This window comes from Centruroides sculpturatus, unplaced genomic scaffold (genome assembly GCF_000671375.1).
Source record: "Centruroides sculpturatus isolate CEXI.00-Female unplaced genomic scaffold, Cexi_2.0 scaffold997, whole genome shotgun sequence".
NCBI lineage: Eukaryota > Metazoa > Arthropoda > Arachnida > Scorpiones > Buthidae > Centruroides > Centruroides sculpturatus.
In genome coordinates, this window is record NW_019385146.1 from 281,480 (window position 1) to 301,730 (window position 20,251).

At 28.1% G+C, this 20,251-nt stretch overlaps 1 protein-coding gene across 2 annotated transcripts in view; it reads right to left on the reverse strand.

The window, feature by feature from the left end:
* Window positions 1-20,251, reverse strand: part of LOC111635403 — a 36,175-nt gene that overhangs the window by 15,567 nt on the left and 357 nt on the right. The window lies entirely within an intron of this gene.

Here is a 20,251-nt window from a genome sequence, read left to right on the forward strand (position 1 = left end):
CAGCAAAGTAAATCCTGTTTGATGAAACAAAAAATTATAGAATGTAAAGAGCTATCACATAGCCTATATACATGCATTGACATTGTAGAACAAATAAATTACACTGACATTATTTATTAGCCAATGAACATGAATAAATAATTTCTAACCAAAGCACAAAATACTTTTATAACAAACAGTAATAATATTAATGGATTTGGGAATATAACATCAATAAAAAAAAATTATTAAATTAGCTATTTTACAGGCTCATTTTCATCAGCATCATTTATTTTTAAACCTTCTTTTTAATTTTTAAAACCCCCTTCTGGTTATTAAAACAAAACAATGTCTCCAAAAAATTCAATTCCTTTATTTAATGCTAAAATATTTTTAGTTTTGGTCTATCTTTAGATATTTTTCAAAAAATTTGCTATAACTATATGACATTGAAAACGAAAAACCATAGCAACTCACAAAATTGCAAATAATAAACAATTGAAAATTTCAATTTTGGGCTTAATGCCCCTCTTCAGTCCTATTATATCAAATATATTGGCAAAAAATTATGTAAGATTTATTGAATGTATCAAAATATATTTAACATACATGTACAAAAGTTTTCAAAGTAAATATAATTATCTAAGATTATTATAGTGACCACTGGAATAATCAAAATGCTATGTAAAACATGGGTGAAATAAGTAAAATTGTAGAACTAAAAGGATTTTTGTTAAACTATATAAATGCATGTGCTAGAATTATTCTAGCCCATGTGTTTTATATGGTTTGAGACACCCGTCCATCTCCCCATCCCCTTGACTTTTAACCACCAAAATTTAATAGCATCAATACCCCTTATATACAATCTACCATGTCATTTCTTAATCTTTACCTCATCTAAGACATTAAATAAAATAGGTGCCGACACTTACAGAGATAGAATTTTTTTGCCTTTTTTGAGTTTAGGATATCTCAAAACTTGCAAAAACCTTGGGGGGTCAAATCTGACATAATTCCTTGTTATGTAGCCGGGAAAGTAAAAGGCAAAAAAAGGCTTAATTTTCACAGTAGAGATGAGTTTTTAAAAATATTGTAAATGCCAATGATGAGTAAACTTTTCACTAAATCCAACCCCACTCAAGATATGACACATGACCCCCTGCCATCTCCCACCCCCTTGAGTTCTGTACTTCAAAATTTAATAGCATTGATGTCCCTTATATACAAGTTACCAGGCCAAGTTAACAGCAGAAAAGTAAAAGTACAGCATTGATTTGCACTTAAAACAGAGTAAATTTTCAGTCTAAACTTGTGGATACACTTAGTCAATTTGTAAACAAACAAAAACAGATTATTCATTGTATTAATTTATATGTTTTTTTTAATATACTTTCTTAAAGTTTTTAATTAATATTTTTCCAAGAATATATATGTAAAAATTAATATATGCAAGAAATCAAATAATTATATTTCATTTGTTTATAACATCTAAATATGCAAATCAGATACTTAAGAATACTATCTAATATATTTTCAATTTTCTGAGTTTATAAGTATATAAATTATGATTAAGTTTACAAATAGATATAGTGAGATACAATAAATTGTATTCATGATCTTAAAATGATTATTGTACACACATTCCAACTCTTAATAAATTCTCACTATAAATATTCAATTAAAAAATTCAAATAATTCAAAATAAGTACACAAATGTTTAACTTAAATTTTTATTATTGAGTAAACAGTAAGCATTTTCTTAGCTGTCAAAAAAAAAACATTTATAAAGGATTTTCTTTTAAAGCTATGTAAATTCTAGAGCTAACAAAATTCCTATAAAGTATAATAGTGTTTTAAAATTATATTAATATATTTCTTCTAATTCAAAAAAGCAATGTCTGATAATAGTGAATTAAAAAAAAAGTAATTATAGCACTTCTGCTAAGTGAAAAGTCCAAACTAATTAATTTTAGTTATTTATAATTAAATTATACCAATATACAACTTTATGCAGTGCATAATTAAATTACATAATCAAAAATTAATTTTTAGTATATATTATAATTAATAAAAACATCTCAGATATTACTTCACTGAAACTAACTTAGTTCATGAAAATCAAAAAATTGTATACATAACACATTGAAGGCATAAATACATACAGTCATCTTAAATAAGATTGAAAACTGGAAAGTTACATCAACACAAAAAAAACTGAAGAAAAAGTAAAACAATAAAGCACATTATTTTAATCAACATATGCAGGATTATAATTAGTTATATATATATAATTATAAAGGTCCTTGAGACATAAAATTAAGATAAATTTATGTCCTAGATTTTTATCCTTGAATAATATCAGATAACTTCCTTATTGAGTACATCAGCATAGAAATCAGTATTTATCATGTTTCTAATAGGTACTTACTCTAATTGTAAGTAGTGTTTCTTCAGCTGTTCACTAGTATCTATGTTTATCATGAACTGCTTAAGAAAACAATTTCTTTGTTTTTTCCTCTAATTTGCAAGAGCACTTATGTCTTATTTTCTTTTTCTGAATAGAATTATTGTATTCCTTAGATAAAATGCGGTCTGAATGAATTATAATTTGCATTTTTCTCTAATAAGTTAAATTTTTAAATAATAAGGTTATTTTTCAGATCTGAATAAAATTCTGTATTATATAAAATTTATGTTATTCATCCAGAACAAGTCTAGAATTATTTTCCATAACAAAAAAAAGTCATACAGCATTATCTAGTTATAATAATAAACAAAATAAACAACTAATAAATGTATCATAATCATAGTTAATCTTAAAAAAGAATAATAGCATAAATGATAACAGATTTAAAAAGAGAAACATAACTCTAATAATAATAATTAGAGTTATGTGTCTCTAATTTTTTTAAATCTGTGTATGTATGTATATAATAATAATTATTTATTATTATATACATACATGCACACAAAACTTATTGACTTTTTATCATTTAATATTAATATCTTATTGATAACATACTTATAGTAAATGGAAATTAATACTGAACAATTCTATCAAATTATTTCATTTTTTTTAATAAAAAATTATTCTGCAAATAAAGTAACTTCAAGATGTTGTTTTATTAAGAGAAAGTAATCTTATTCTTTTGAGACTTTCAAAGAAATTCAAATTCATCTTTGAGAGAGATTAACAAAAATACATTACATTTCTGTAAGCATATTAAACAAAATATTATTTAATATTTTGTTTAATTTCTTGCGTACTATGTAACTGCTCTTGTAACTATGGCAACCAAACTATTTTTGTTAGCATCTTTGAAGATAAACTCAAAAGACTTTAAATTAATTAATTAATTAAAATCCTAAAATTGCTTATGTATTTGCCTACTTTTTGTGTGTAATATTTATTTTCCTCCATTAAGACATATGACATAGTACAGCAAAAAATTTTCTTGTATCTATTTAATTAAAGTTTCAAATTTAGATACTACTATAAAAATGAGCTAACTGAATACCATATTAATAAGCCAAACTAAAATTGTTACTGGTTTCAAAGATCCACATTGGCCAAAGCTACACAGTGAACTATCAGCCTAGTGTTACAAGAGATTAAGTTTAAATCTAATGCAAATCATCATGCTTCTGGCTAATATAAGATTTTATATTCCACTTTTTATTCATGCTGGACAATGTCATTATGGTCAGATTTGTACAAAATGAATCAGAACTGAATCCAAATAAATTTCATAGTATGTTTGTCATATAAAATATTTTAAAATCATTGTCTAGTGAGCTACGTTGGCTCAGATGATTAGAGTAGTCTAATAAATATTTATAATAATAAAAGTCTAAAAAGTGTCAGTCAACATTTATTGAAAAGAAATTTTATATATATACCACAAATTTATTTTCAATTTCGTGAGTGAAAACTACATGATTTTCTATAGAAATCTAATGCAGGGATGGGCAACCTTTTTCTATGTAAACTTTAGAGCTGACGTAGGCCGCATAGATGAGAAAAGAGAAAACAAAATGCCAGTAAATCACAATTATTTACTCATTTATAATTATAAATTAGCATAGGTATACTTAATTTAGCTTCTGGAACTGATGTAAATGTAATACATTGAAAATATTTAGTTAAATATTAGTCACTGCAAGTTTTAAATTAGTTTTGATATGTCTGTTAGCCAGTTTCTTGTTTTAATTTTTAATAAATTCATTGTGGAAAAATTATTCACATACATAAGTTGTAGAAAATAACATTTGGATTTTTGCTTTTTTGCTGCATACTTCTTTAAACTGGGAAATTGATATATTTGATCATATTTTATGCAATGTGGGCTGCAAAAAATAATGTGGGCCACGGTTGCCCATCCCTGATCTAATAAATAATATATATTAGTCCCTTTAGCTATGTATACACAATTACCAGCAAGCAGATAAAGTTTTGAATGTGATGCTTTTTAGCTCATTTGTCACAGCCTGTTGAACTTCTGCAATATTTTGATAAAATGTCCCTTTCAGTTGCTTTTTCACTCACGGAAACAAGAAAAAAAAATCACACTTTTCTGATAAAGGATTACAGTGGAACCCCGGTTAACGAACGTAATCCGTTCCACGAATCCGTTCGTTAACTGAAGCAATTTTTCCCATAGAAATTAATGCAAATACAATTAATCCGTTCTAGCCGTCAGTATTTTTGTAATTTTATTTGTAAAATGGGTTTTCTTTAATGAAAATATAGGAAAACTCATAAACAGTCAATCTAGGTTAAATTTTCGGAAAAAAGGAAAGATTTGACGGGTATAAAAAACATCACATAGGATCGTTAAAGTTCTAAAATGACAGATAGCAGAAACAATAGGCTAAATTATGAGCGAAAGGTGTATAGGCTTATCAACAATCTCCGATCAGAGTCGACAAGCAGGTGTCAAATAAACGCCTCCGAACAAACCTTTCTCGTGACCTGATCTGGTTTCGGTTTTCACCTGGAGACACAGAGAAAAACAATCGGGAAGCGAGGAATGGGACACAGGACAAATCGTAAGGTGAGATTCAAGGAAGAAATACTATAAAAACCCCGAATATCAAGGTCAAAACGCAGTTTTCCTAAAAATTCTATGGCGATTAATCTGTGTCGTCTTCGTCTGGATTAAGCCTGAAGTCGTTCCCGCTAAAATTTGTGTTGTGTCTCGCGGACCACTCCAGTCGTTGCGACTCTGTCACCTACCATCGCTTCTGTAACCAAGCGAACCCATCTCGTCCGCTCTGGGGCTACGACTGATCAGCTTGCGCTATCATAGGACCAGCAATACGCCACTCCTCAGTGCCGAGAGAAAATACTGTAGATAAGCCATTTCCAACTACCTCAAATATGTAAGCATCTTCCCGTTCTAATAAATGATTTTCACTGTAAAATACTTGCCATCTTTGTCTCCTCCACCATCACCAACGTACGAATGGACCCTACACCATCACTGACACACGATTAACTGATTTTCCCTAAAAGTCGGCAAGCTTACAAATTTGACACAAAAAGCCGTTAAGTTCGTTATCTGAATTTTGTTCGTTATCCAAGACAAAATTTTTGCAAAATAATAGTTCGTTAACCAATTTGGTCGTTAACCAGGACGTTCGTTAACCGGGGTTCCACTGTACAACTGAAAGGGACATTTTGTCAAGCAACTAAAATGGACGTTTCGTCAAGATACCGCAGACATCCAATGGGTTGTGACAAATGAGCTAACAAGCATCACACTTGAAGCTTTCTCTGTTTGCTTCCAAGGCCCCAGAAACATTGGTAATTGGATATAGATAGCCAAAGGGACTACTTTGACAGGAGCTATGATCATTACTTTGTAATTGCAATTTTCTATTTTTTTATGAGCTTTGTCCTGGAACTTTACTGACAAAGGATGTATATTCCTAAAAAATTGTTGTTTTATGATCATTGTTATTACAGCTTCTGTTTAAATCAAGTTAATGCCAAATGGACAAAATAATCTAAATTCAAAAAGTAACTGAATGATTTAATACAAAATATAACTCAAAAATGTTTAAATGTTTTTACTATATCTGTATTAATATTCATATAGATGCCAAGATTTTTAAAAATTAAAAATTCATTCTCTAAACAAACAATTTAAGAACTTAACAATTAGTAATACTAGATTACTAGATTCTAAAATAATATAAGCTAATGATATATAAAGTAGTAATATAGACTATAGTTCATCATCATCTTTTCAGTGGTCAAGTTTAGCTTGTATGTCTTTATCACAAAAATCAGCTTAATTAGGATTGCATACTGGACAAGGCAAAAAAACTAAGATAAAATTACTTTGACAAAGTCCCAGGGGTTACATATTAGGACTTCATGGGCCATGTATGGGTTGCTCACAACTTATCTAACTGAAATTTTTTTAAACTGTTTAAGTAATGTGATTTACAAAATATATTCATAAATGCTGCAAAATTCATTCATTAATATAATTATCAATAAATTATTTTTATTAAATTATACATCTACTCTTGCAGAATAATAATTTTCTACAACTCAGCCCATTATTATTAATAAGGCAACCCAAAAGCAGATAAAGCAATATCCAAATTAGACCATGAGTTGCTTACTGAAACAATGAAATGAGTGCATACCATATCATTCCGTTTCCAGCTATTGTGTAAAAGTAATTAAGCAGTAAAGAAGAATAAAATATAAATTTTTGGCTAAAGCAGAATTAAGGAATTTTTTCAAGGTCATTGTTTTTCCTGCAGCCCAGTCAAACTCCCATGCCTTGTCTCTCCATACCTTATTGCCAACCATAATATCTAGTCAGCAAGATAAAGTTTTTTGAGGGCTGTAGAAGCATAGTGGCACACGAAACTAAATATGCCAAAAATAGACTTTCTCATTTTTATGTATTCACGTGAAAATACTTTATACAAATCTTGTTTACTATATTTCAGTTCTTATTTATACTTTTCAAACTTAAAATTATTTTTTCTATTAAGTTTGCATTACTTTTGGGTGCCCTCTTTTGGTATCATTTTTAAATATTAAAAACTTTATCTTCATGCCTTATTAAGATTTAATCATTTTCTTTCAAAAAAATTGCAGTGTTTTTTGTAATGTAGGAATAGTGATTGAAACAGAGAACTAGAAATGACAATAATCTTCCAGCATTCTTAACTGTCTTGATAGATAATGTTCTCACCTTTGTAACATCTTTTTGTCCTTTTTTCCTTTTGCATCGTCACCAACTGTGTCTTCCTCTCTTCTCCCCTTACTCATCCCTCTCTCTCATTTTCCTCGTCTCCCCTGCAACCCCTTGTAAATTTATTGTCTTAACGGTTTAGGAATGTTACTAGTCTAAATCCCACATTAATATTAAATACAAATTTACTGTTTATTTTAAGATTTTATTTTAAAAGATAAACATTTGTTTATTTTTAAATTTTTACTTTGGATAATTTGATATTTTTTTTATTTGTTCAATTAAGTAGCAAAAAAGTAGAACCTATTAAAATTTTGGTAGCAAAAAGTTTTTAAACGTTTTTACATAAAAAAATTTTTTTAAATGTAGCAATTTTTCATTCCAAATAATTGGCAACATATCTCCCATCTCCCTAGGATCTGGTAACCATTAGTTATATCTAATATATTGCTAGAGAAATTTGAATAAACCAAATTTCTAATTATGTATATCTTAATATAATTCCCAAGACACTGGTTACAGCAAATCTTCAATTATGCAAATTTCATGATGAAGGATTTGTAGTGGAAGATGAAAATTTGTGCTGAGAATACTGCAGTACTATGATATAATACAATGTCATTTCATGCCAACATTTATTATATGATTATAACACTTACGTGTTGTGACATTACAGGAGTGGAGTCTTGGAGAATGAACTCGTCCACTAGCGTGAGGACCCGAACAGGGGTCGACTGAGAGGTCCGAATGAGGGGTGTCGATTTAAAAATAAAGAGCTCCTTTTCAGATGCAAATGGAAAGGATTAGGTGTCTCGATTGAACAATACAATTTTTTTTTTTTTTTTTTTTTTGTAAATTCCTTAAACAATGGAAACGGATAAATTCGTGGAAAACTCAATGAGAGAGAGGAATCATATTCATTCGCAACACTGACCTCTCCCGCACCCTCCATTAGGTTTCAAATGTTCACCAGGTGACAAGGAGAGACCAATGGAGAGGCGACTGAGGTTAAGAAATCTATAAAACCGTGCGATTCAAGTTACAAAGGTTCTTAGTTCTTGGATGCGTAGTGTTTCTTCTCCTGGAAGTGCATGCTCCAGATGTTTGGAAATCAAAAGAACATTTATGAACTTGTGGAAACATTGTTCTTGGGTGCCTCCTAGCGATCTACAGATTCATCAGTTCGTCTAACGAGAAACCGTGATAAACGCCCCATGGCCTATGGAGTATTTCACCATCAGTGTCCATCCACAAGTAATGAAGACAGAACTTTTTGAACTTTATTTGGACTTTATCCGTGTGTTTTGCGGTGCTACCTCGTCAATCAAGGAATTTGTAAGAAAATTTCTACGTTTAATAAACGGTTTACAATGGAAACCTGTCTCAGTGAATCCTAACACTCCCACACAACGGAGTTGACCACTCAGATGTCGGAAAACTCCTCACCCCAATCGGCTAACATCACACTAGTACTTTCAGTAGTATATAACTACCATCTTCAGGTGGTCTATTGAATACAACAAATTAAGATTTTCAAACTCCGACAGTTTAATTGATTTTTTGTTTTTGAATGTTATTTAAAAATCCTTTTGTGCATCATAGCATGTGGAAGGAAAACAATTTTAAATAAGCATGTGTTAGGAAAAATAAGGCCATAAAAGAGCCCAGAACATACATGAAGTATAAGATATGTCAAAAAGACATCTGAGTAGCAAAGACTTCAACATAAAGCCACAACACGTAAGTGTTATAATCATGCAATACTATGATCAGCTACAAGAAGAAATCCACTGTAAGTACACATATTGCAAATGCAAAACATTGTAAAGAGAATAGTAGCAACAGCAGCAAGCAAAGAACCTTGCCATTTACTGCTTTCAGTAGTAGTAAACCTTCAAGATGGCAAGACATGATTTCCACATTCTGTTCTGCACATTCCCTTGCATATTTTCTGTCACAAAGGGTTCCAAAAGTGGATGAAGTCTAATCTGAAACTATCTCCAAGTGAAAACTTGCCTAGTGAAAGCACCTTGCACAGGATTCTCCCCAATGTTGGAAACAAAGATTTAGATACTACTGCACAAATATGTTAACATGCTGACATTCTGCTAATACTAGATGAGTCAGTTGATGTGAAAAATAAAAAAGTTGTAAATTTGGTTGTGTGCCTTGGAATCTAAAAACCACCCTGTGTAGTACGATCACAGATTGTAGAGAAGTGCAACAGTAATATCATTGTCAAAGTAGTGTTTACATTTCTTAAACTTTTGAATGTTGAGTTATACAATTTTGTTGAACTTTTGACAGACAACATTCCATATATGAATGCTACTGCTTTAAAATTCATACCAGTGTGCACAAGATTGTTTCACACAACATGTTGGGCAAACATTATACACTTAGTCGCAGAAATGCACACTAAATACAGCATCCTGAACTGTTTCATCTCGGGAATGATGACATCTCTAATGAAGGCAACAAACAGAAGGCATTCATTGGAGATAGATCTATCTGCCAAGAACCATTATTCAGCACTGCCACCTGTACCAGTTATTACTTGATGGGGAATGTGGCTAGCAATGGTGAATCCTGACCAAAATTTTTGGGCATGCTAAAAGTTATAAGAATAATAGACCTATCTCTAGAACTAAACAATAGGCAGAAATGTGAATAAAAAAGTATGGACTATTATAAAGCCCATTATACAAGGAGTATTCAAAAAGTATTGGACCTTTATTTTTCCTGCAGAAACCAATGACGCGCCAGAGGCCTCCTTCAGTGGAGATGTGGAAGGGACAGTCATGTGCAGTCTTGAATTTTTTCCCGCACGCAGGAAGCATCAGTCGCTGGCAATCAGCCTATGAGTGAGGACATGTAGTGAGTGCTCGTTGGATTCCAGTAAGTTGGAAAATGATTGAACAACATGAGCAGTGATATTGCATCAAATTTTGCCAAAAGCTTGGCGATACCCAAGCAGAAACCATGCAGTTGTCACAGTGGAAACATTCAACATCTCCGAGATCAAAAAAAGCGCAGCAGGTCCACAGCAATGTCAAGGTCATGTTGACAGTTTTTTTCGACTGCCATGGGGTGGTGCATCATGAGTACACACCACAAGGCCCAAACCATCATAAAGGAGTACTACCAGGCGGTCCTTCGTCATCTTTGTGATGCTGTGCAATGCAAATGACCAGATCTGTGGTCAACCAAAACTTGGCAGTTCCATCATGATAACGCACTCGCCCATTCTGCGCATCTGATTCAGACTTTCGTCGCCAAACACAACATTCCTGTAGTTCGTCACACTCCGTACGCTCCTGACATGGCTCCATTTGACTTTTGGCTATTTCCCAAGCTGAAAATGCCGCTAAAAAGAACCCGATTTGAGTCAAGAGAAGACATCATGCGGAATGCGACAGGCCAGCTGATGCCCATTCCAAAAGATGCATTCCAGCAGTGTTTCCAGCAATGGCAGGAGTGCTGGGAGAAGTGTATACATTACCAAGGAGACTACTTTAAGGGGGATTAGGGTTTCAAAATCAATAAATGTATTTTTGCCAACCAAAGGTTCAATACTTTTTGAACACCTCTCATATCTACATGCGAAACATATGAAATATATTATAATGAAAAAGTATTAAAAATTTATGATAATAATTCAAATTTTGTAGGCCCTTGACACTGGGCATCCAGCACTTAAGCCCTATTAATCTCTATGTAGATGCACTCCTGTACACAATACATATATGCTGACTGGGTACTACAAGATTTCGATACAATCTGGCCGTGTTAAATGCTTCGAATGACATCATGCATGTGCACTTGTTTGCTGCGGCAAACCTCCACACGAGCGATCGAGTTCCCGCAAGCATTGCACTGACTTAAAACGGCTAGCTGCTATCTGCCAACGTAAAAGTAAACACAAATGATAAAAGAGTTTACACATTAGAATAAATTATTATTGGCATATTTGTTCTCATATAAAAAGTATATTGACAGTCAAAACTTTCTCTTAAGCATGCGGTGCATGCTAAGCAAGTCCAAAGAATTCGCCCCTGGTGGTTAGCAGTTTTGTACTACCATAAGAGGTACTATCACTCTACTAGGGATGCTCTATTAACATGGATTAGAGAAAATCAGACTATGGAGGAAACTGTGTTGCAAGATCTTGGCAAGTTACTTGATCAGTCCCAACTTAAACAGCTATATGCAATTGCAAGCCAAGCTGAAGCCTTATGTGACTTGATCAAAATATTGGAGTCATAGCTTGGATCCAAATCCGGTGTTGTAAGAAGTGATATTTAGTAAATTCTTGGAGGCATTTGGAAACAGTTGGTAACACTCAGTATATGTTCAAAGCTCCAACTGTATCTAGATGGCAAACATCCAGCAAGGCATTTCGGGAAAGAGCTGAAGTCCTAGATCAATATCATAGCCAAGCAATGGACAGTATATCTTCTCAATTATGCAGATTCTCCAAGAAAGAGGTATTGAAGGAATAGATAGCATATTACAATGCTTTGATCAACAATGAAAACAGAGCAGTGAGCAATGATATAATAAATTTCTGGAAGCACTCTACTAGGGAAATGCCGATTTTGAGTCAGATTGCTTTAACAGTTCTGTCAGTCCTGCTAGCAGCTGTGCAGATGTGGAAAGGAGTTTTTCTACCCTGAACTATCTTCTCATGCCAAAGAGATCATCATTTACCAAAAGAAAATTTGAACATTCAGATTCACCTCAGGTTCAACTCAGCTGATCTATGGATTCAAACAAAGATATACAGTAAAAGTAGTATTGAGTATCAGGTAAACCAATAAAAATGCAAAGAAAATTTGTGTGCTAAAGGCAAGTATAATTTAAAAACAAAAAATAAAATAACATAAAATAAATAAATGAGATAGAATAAAGCAGAAAATTTCTGTCATAAAGCATAATACAACAGAATTTTTTTTTAAAGCAGATTTTTTAAAAATAATTAATGCAACTCACAATCTGCTTTATTATTCTAAGTCACTGAAACACAACTATCTCTCAACTCCTAATGGAAAGAATAATTTTTTATTGGAAATAGCTCATTTTAATAATTATTTCAAAAAATATTAACAGTTATTTATTAACAGAATAACAGGTAAGCTATTTCATAAAGTAAAATTAAAGTCAACCACTTTTAGAATAAATTTAAATATCCAATCATAAAATAGAATGAGTCTAGTCAATTACCTTAGATAGTAAAAATATTTCATTATATTGGGAACTGAATCAAAACAAAGTCCATATCACTAGATATTATCTTGATTTAAGTTAAAAGCAGAACACTTTCATTTGGATCTCAGTTATTTCTTTGTATAGTTATATATTGAATTCCAGGTGTTATTTATTAATAAAAATGTAAGTCTTGAAATTAATAAAGATATTAAATATTAGAAGAATAAACTTGTTTTATGAAATTTCCATATAATGATCTTTAACTTATCTTTCCTACATTAAAGTTGATTTGATCCTTATAAATAGTTAGGGAAGCTTTATTGGGAATAAGGCACAAAGTCCCTTATTCCCAATAGATTATTTATAACAAAAATTTTATGACAATTCATTGATTACCAGTGCCACCATTTCTAAATACATACAGTATTTTGTGATAGAAGAAGTGTTGTGACAATTTGCATAAAATTATTGAAAAATTTATATCATCTACAAATTGGATTTAATATATTATCATCTGTAATGATACCAATAACTGCTTATTCTTAATTTTTCTGAATAAAGCAAACTAACTTTTTCAAAAAAGTAACGTATTTTTAACTGAATATAATTATGTGGAATTAAACAAATGGATTTAAATATAACTTTTCACTTTTATTTTTTTATTTTTTCTGTTTAATATAAAATTTTAAAAAATGAAATATAAAAGTTAAACTTTCATGACATTTTCAATTAAAGAAAGAAGGAAAAAATTCCAGCCAGACATAACATTAAAAAAAATTGCTAAATACATACAGTACAAAAAGTGATAAATAAGTGAAGTTTTATTCATCAAAATAAAAATTAACATTATATCAACTTGCAACTTATTTGCTGTTTACAAATATGAACAACAACTTCAAGTTATTTAAATATAAATATTGAAAAAATAATTAAAACGAGTTATTACTTATACTTTATTTAATTTAAATTACAATATAAACAAAATAGGTAACATTAATTATTATCTTCAAAATGTAAACAGTTGTATGCAAAATTAATGTCAAAATACTTGCTGGTGATAGATGTGTTATAGTATCATTTAAAGATATAAAACTGATTGTTGTATAATTTTTGTCTGTCTTAAACAGAAAATCATTATAAAATATATTATTAGCAAGGTACATTCATTTTTATTAACAACTTAAATGTTAACAATGTCAAGCTATCTTTAAAATTTGATCAATTGAAATGTATATTAATATTCCCTTACAAAAAACTTAATTCCTATCTCTTTTCTCAATGATTTTTAAATCTTTTTCATTTAAATATTAAGCTTTTAAAAAAATATATATAATTTCAAATATAACTGTACTGTATGATCTGTTATATCTACATGGAATAAAAAAATAAAAAAATTTGCATAAAAGTTTTGATTTCAAATACATTCTAACTACAATTAAAAATAAAATTCAAAAAATAGTTAATAAAACTTATATAATTCTAATAATATGACTAAACCTTTAATTTAGATTATGATTAATTCTAAAATGTTTGAGATGTACTACTATTAACTGTTTGCTAATTGTATTAATCAGCTTTACCGATTAATCATAAAGTGACAATTCTCTAATACAGTAGAGCCTCGAAAACTCGGCACTCGATAACCCGGCATTCTGGATAACTCGGCCACACCCTGGCAGGGCAAAAAAATCCTTAGTTAATTAATTTTTATTATAGACAGCTTTATGCCTCAAAGTATTTTTCTGAGGTCTGTCTTATCAGGTAAATTACTATACACAGCGTATTCATTAATTTTCATTTTCATGTAGTAAAAGCTCTATGCCTTCATAAAGGATGTACTGTACTTTTCCTTTGTTTAAGGGTATTTGGGCAGTTTTTTCTCTGTTGTATTCTCAAGTAAACAATACATACAAGTACAGTACAGTATTTTGTGAGGAAACACTCATACTTATTTTTTTTAACCCCATTCCTGATAACCCGGCATTTTCACAAATTCGGCCACCCTTCAGTCCACATTAGGCCGAGTTTTCAAGGCTCTACTGTAAATGTAATTGGTAGATAATCATTCCATTCAAAAAACACTTTAATAATTTTAAATTTATAAAGTAATAAACATTTAAAAAATGGTAGCTTTATTAATAATGATAATTCAGGATAATCATCATGACACACAGTTCCATTAGAAACCACTTGTATCTTTTGTATCTGTTTTCAGTCTAAAATTTTTATTCAAACTGAAAATGCTGTATTATAGTACTAATAAATTTTTGTAGACTAAAGTTCTTTTAAAAAAAAGTCATATTCCTAGCCAATTATCACAGTTGATTGATTAATTTTTAGCACCATTTGTATATTTTGCAAAATGTTTTTCATTTTTAAACACGTAGATTGTTATTACATTGTCAATTAAAGTAAAACCTCACTAAGTCAAACTGTGTTAACTCAAACCTATCTACCAGTCCAAGCACAGTATATTCTATATAAGGGTTTTCTATATAATATAGTCTTATTAAGTCAAAATTGTCAGTATTTTTAATTGGAACCTATTTTCCAGAATATCCTTTGCTCTTTGATAGGTCCATGATCTTCATTTCCTCTTATATTATGAATACTGATGATTAGATAAACACTACATCTGTATGTTAAGCACATTAACACACCATTACAACCTCAGGTCAGCATCTTTTTCTTAATATAGTAAATTATCATTTCTAACAGACACACAAAGGGACACCTTGACAAAACCCACACAAACCCTCATAAACCATAATTTTGTAGTCATTCTATAAGCAGATACTTGTGAAACATCTTGATAACAAGTAATTTATGACCATAGAAAAATTTAAGAAAATTGAGTATTACACTTATTAACATGAAACCCTTTAACTCAGTCAGGATTTTTTAATCAAGGATGGTTGATATAAGTTTTTACTTTTAAATTTTTGCTGGATGATAAAATTTTCTTTAAAAAATAAAGATGTAGTCATTTCCAAAAAATTCTTGGGTGATGATCATATTTCTTTTAAATGTTCCTTAGTGAAAACCTCAGATGACTGACCTTCCTTTTTAGGCTATGTGGCTGTCCTGGAAAAAGTTCCTTAAAACATAGAAACAACCAATTAAAAAGTAATAATTTTTTAAAAATTGGATTTGATGATCTTACGACATCTTGCTTTTTTCATCCTTCTCCGTTCGGGAGTTTTTTTATATCTACTGGAAATTTGCGCTGTTTAATGTAGATTATCCTCTTTCCTCCCTCTGGCGGCAAATTATTATTAAATTTTTTTAATAACTATGACTATGTCTTTATTTTTTAAAAATAATGATATAAGTTTATTTTTCAATATTTTCATACAACTTTAAAGCAGAAATAAATAATAAAAACAGTATTTATATATTAATTGGCAGATACTAAGCAAAACTTATAAAAAGTTAAAACTAAAAGAGGCTGTATAAAAATAAAACTTTAAAAAACTGAAATTTTATAAGTGAATTTTAAAAAGTACACGACACAATAAATTAGTAGTTAACACTTAATCATACAACCAGACAATTATACAATCCTGATTAATCATTCATTGTTAATCAGCTAACTTGATAATCGTCCCATCCTTATTTCAGATAAATAATTTAATTACATTGTATATAAGAAAAATTAATAATCAGCCAGACCAATTTAATTGCTATTTATATAAAAGTTTATATTATATTTTATAAAGTGTATTTGTTCTATATGTGAGTATTAAATTTTCTAAAATATTGTTCCATTTCATAACCAAATTCATCATTTACAGTTACTGTTAAATTTAAAGCATAGTCATCATGACAACACATCAACTTTCAACAGATGATTTAATTCTGTCAAAATTTACAATAAAAAGAATTCTTTATATTCATCCTTATCACAATTTCATACTATACCTTTCTCCAATTATTACATTCTTCTAATTAAAAATATAAATGATTACTTTGTTAAATAAATCATATATATATTTTAATTATAGATTTTTCAAATGATAATTTAATATTTAATGCTTATAAAAACTTTTTCTGAAATCATCTAAAATAATAACATTCTTGGCTATTATAGCTTTGTTGTATCTTTAAAACTAAGACTAACTTTGCTTCTAATTATTAAAAAAAATAATTTAAAACTATACACGGTCATTTTCATTAAATTAGCATTTCTTAATAATCATTGATATTTATTTGAAATTGAAAAACTTCATATTTGTTACTCAATTTTACCCAATAACAAGTTATTATTAAGTAAAATTTGTTATCAAATTCGTTTTTATATTGTATGATAAATATTTTTAAAAATTTAGACTATTTTAAAGAATAAAATCTTTTATATATAAATAATCACAATTTAAAGTTGAATATTTTAGAGAATAAATCAAAAATTATGTAACTATTTTAAAGTATAATATTGATCAAAAGATTATTGCTAAGCTTTTATTCATTGCAAGCTGTTGATAATCCTTCTTTTAGTGCAACAGGGCAATACTTTTTCTATTTTTATGTTTTGAAACATTAAATTCAAGTTTCAAATATCAATAAATTTTTAGTGTGTTTCAAGGTTGTGATTAGTCACTGGAAAATTTCCTTATAAATAAATACTTAAATCCTTGAAAAGCAAACTTACTATAATTATATTTTTAATTGAATTTAATTTGATTTTTATATACAATATGTTTTGTAGAGTTTTTATTTCAATTATTATTTTTTACATATTAATAGAAAACTATAGGTATGATGATCAAAATTAACAAATATTCTTCTTACATTAATAATTAATAATACCAATGCTTTTAAATTGTAAGAATATATGATTAAAGATTCCTAAATCAAAAAACTAAATTTAATATGAATATAACAGAATATTACAATAATAATAAACATTAAAAATATTATGTTCTGTGATATTTTCATTACTTTCTAGTAATAATTTTGTTGAAATGAATTTAAAAAATATTTCTTGATTCACTAAAAAACAACAAATCACCAATTGTACCAATTACTAAGCACATTTTAATAATGTGCATAATGGTTTTTGAAATGGTTAAATTTTGTTTATCATATGATAAAGTTATAGCATTTTTTAAAATTTTATACTTAATAATTATTTATTAAATTCAGATAAATTATTCTCAAATATATTTTATATTAATAAATTACTGGATAATTTATTCATTAAAATTCATAATATTTAACCAACAACTTAAGACAATATTGAAGAAAAATTTATTAATTGAAAATTCAAGGTATTTTCAATAACTTTATTAATTATAATTATTATAAACTTATGTATGTAGTAAACAATTGTAATTCATAAAATATTAAATTAGTGATAGATTTAGTAAAATAATTATAAATTTCTTTTTAATAATAATAATAGCTTTAATCCATATTTAATAAACAAAAAATGATTTTAAGATTAATATTTTATACCTTTACTTTTTCCAATAAAAAAATTGTTTTTATTTCATTTTTATTAAAAATGAAACTATCACATTTTATTATATGATTTTATGAATTGGTTTTAGAGTTCTGAATTACATTAAGACAAAAATGTTATTTAATTTTGTATTTATTATCCATATTGATGTAAATGAATGTTTCAGTAACAGATTTTAAATTGTGTACACTTACACATAACATTATTATAATATACAGTACATTATAAATTTATTAAGAGCTGGAGATATGTCAATTAAAAAGAATTTTTACAAACACGAGTTATGCCAATTTTGTAAGTACATACAAATTTTTATACCACTTACATGCAATCATAGACTGAGAATTAGAAAATCTACATTAATCAAATTTCTCTTAAACCACAAGTTATAATACACAACATATTAATTAAAATCTATTATAATTTTATATTTTACTATGTCATCACTTTAAAACAGTTTTAATTCAAATTAAGTTTTGTAAGAATTTTTTAAAACTATTATAGTATTTAGAATGAATTAAGATTAATAAAACTTAATTTCATGGCTTTTTTAATATTTATACAAAAACAGATATTGACTATCCCACTATTCTATACTAGAAAAAAAAATTGAAATACTTCCTTAGAAATATACTTTGAGCATTATTTTCAATTTATGCTAACTAACATTTAAAATCAAATTATACAATATTTTAAGATGAAGCTGCCAGAAAAGACTAGTTTGTTTTTATAGTATACAGACTTTACTACTGTTTGTAATTTAGTTGGCAATATGTCAACAATTCCCTCCTCATGTTTATGTTTATATTTTTGTTACTGTAAATTAAACAAACTAAAAACAAAAATATATATATAAAAAGTAGAACCATATGACAGTTAATGTTAATTTATAATTCCAGTTCCAATGGAATTTTCAACGAAATTTAATTTTCAACTAAATTTAGTAATTAAAACAAAATGTATTAAATTAAATTTACAACATATATTTATTTCTAAATATGTCCTGCAGTTTTTTTGGGGGGTATGATTTATATGACAACAAACAAACAAAATTTGCTCTAATTTTACATTACATTAAGTTAGATTATATCAACTTTACAAATCATAAGATTAACAAATTAATTTTCATCAATAAATATATTTAGAATTTCAATCAAGAATTACTAAATATCTGAAATTTCTAGAGTTCCATCCATTAACCTATCTAAAAATATTGCATGTAAGTGGACAAAAGACATAAAATTGATTTTGTTTTATGAGTTATTTTCAAGGGGAAAGAAGAATCTAATATGAAAATTATTTTGAAGTGGTTTTCTGCAAACATTTCAAATAAGACATTTCCTACAAAATAAATTTTCATACTTTATCAAAGTAAAATACTATCAAATGAAATCTTCTGTAATTAATTTAATATTTAACATTAATAATTATTAATTTTAAATATTTAGGAATAAAATAGTTTTGAAATTATACTATTCTATGAATCAGACAGCATTAATGAACTCAATATAAGGTCAGGAAAATTTTTTATTAATGAAAACATTTTATATCCTTTTCATAAATCTTTACACTTCATTTCCTATGAACAATCATAACTGACAAAACAAAACTATTTTGAATTAAGACCAAAAAGTAACATTTCGAAAGTATATTTTCAAATTTTGTAATGACAAAATGCATTTTATTTATGACAAAAATATAATCTAATTCGCCATACATTCTAAAATACAAAATAATCTCAAAAATTTAATTTAACTTAAGAATAAATGTTATTCTGTAAGGAACTTATTAAGTCATTTCATATTTAATCAATAAAAATAAATTGCTTCATCCAAATATTTTATAACCAAAATTAAATATTCTACAAAAACATCCATCAAATGTTACAAAATTCATAGATTTGAATTTAAATATCGAGCACTGGACCATAAAATATTTGTTATTAACTTTTACTACTAAATTTAATGATGGAAAGCATCTTAAGTAAACAGATAATAAAAATGTTTATATATATAAGGTATATTAAGCATTTTCTTAAAATAATTAAGTAATTTAAATGATAGCAAAACTCATTACATATGTGAACATTGTACATGTAAGTTAAAGATTCTTTGGTAAACAAACAGGTATATGTAACATACAGAAGTGTATTATAGGACAAAAACAAGTATACAAAACCAGATTTTACACCCATTATTTAAAAATTTCAAATAAACAACTTGACAATTTTGTATTAATACATTAACAGATGTGTACTGTTTGTTCTATAATATTATATTTAAATATTAATTCTGATAGATATTTATGTATAATGTAAACAGATATGTAGGCTTATGAAGGAATGATATTTTGTTTTATGAACCTTTACATAGACAAAATT